We start from the raw sequence: 1517 nt of genomic DNA, 5'->3' as shown, positions 1-1517 counted from the left end.
TCACTGGGAGAATTCTCACCACCTGTCCAGCCACCACCCATCTGCAGTGGAGGCTTGTGTGTTGCTATGACGCTGACCAGGTTTCAGCACAGCTTTCAGACTAAGGTGGACTGGGAAAATAGGCCTGATGATCTACTTCCAAAACTCAATCAGGGAAAGCGCCATGGATCAAAATGGCCTGATTTGCTTCAGTCATGGAGATGGCGTGGATGGCTTTTGCTCCCTCGTGCTTGCTGTTGTTGCTTTTATGCCCCATCGAGTTGGTTCCGACCCATAGCGACCCCATGCACAACAGAACCAAACACTGCCCGCACCTGCCCCACCCTCACAATCGTTCCCATGTGTGAGCCCATTGTTGTCACCACTGTGTCAGTCTGTCTCATCAAAGGCCTTCCTATTTTTCACTGCCCCTCCACTTGACCAAACGCGACGTCCTTCTCCAGGGACTGGTCTCTCCTGACAACACGTGCAACGTGCGTAAGACGAAGCCTTTTGCCGTCCTTGCCTCTAAGGAGCGCTTGGCTGTCTTTCTTTCAGGACTTGTTTGTCCTCTGAGCAGTCAGCAGTCCTTTCAATATGCTTCCCCAGTGCCACATTTCCAATGTACGCAGGGTCCCTTTCAGTAGAAGACCAACTCGAGGCAGCCAACAAGCAAAGCACAACTCTGAGCAGCCCTATGGGGTGCAGCAGACGTACCCCCATCAGGTTTCCTAGGTTGTAATCTTTAGGGAAGTGGAGAATCACCCCTTGCTCCCACAGAGTGGCTGGTAAGGTGGAACCCCTGACATGTCATTCAGCATCCTAGCATTCAGCCCCTGCACCTCCAGAACCCGGATTTTACCACAGGTGAGTAGGCTCCAGGGCAGTCGGGCGTGAGCATCCATTGAAAAGGAACGAGGAGACTTGCTTGCCTGGCAGAGTAGTCACTTGCTGCCATCTATGGGTAGAACAGGAAAAGTGACCTAAGAGGAAGTCACTGCATACCCATCACTACACATCTAAATGTGTGTCTGTGGAAAATGCCGAGAAAACGGCCGTTTTTCCTACAACACAACACTAGAAGAGGGACGATTTGACACCGTCCTAATAAGACACACTGTCAGGAGAGGCCCGACCCTAGAGAAGGGCATCATGCTTGGTAGAGGGGCAGAGAAACAGAGGGAGGCCCTCAGCCAGATGGATTGTCTTGGTGACAGTCTCTCTCGTGTCTACAGCAGTGGGCTCAAACGTAAGGGCAATCGTGAGGAGGACGTTTCATTCTGTTGTTTATGGGACTGCTTGAGTCAGCACCAACTCAAGGGCCCGCACGACAAAGGTAAGCCTGTAACGAACACCGCCCCGTGGACTGGGCACTGTGATCGCTGGTTGCTGTTGGTTGGGAAAACCAATTACTTCTAATCATGCGCAGATGAACTCACCTGTAGTAAGCAGTTTCTCATGTGGCTCGCCACAGCCCCCACGTGAAACTGTTCAGTACACTAGTGCTTCCCTAGCTCACAGGTGATCCATCCCTGTCA

Source organism: Echinops telfairi, unplaced genomic scaffold (assembly GCF_000313985.2).
Source record: "Echinops telfairi isolate 266 unplaced genomic scaffold, ASM31398v2 ScPeMD7_7439;HRSCAF=8477, whole genome shotgun sequence".
In the NCBI taxonomy this organism is placed as follows: Eukaryota; Metazoa; Chordata; class Mammalia; order Afrosoricida; family Tenrecidae; genus Echinops; species Echinops telfairi.
This window is presented reverse-complemented; position numbering follows the sequence as displayed.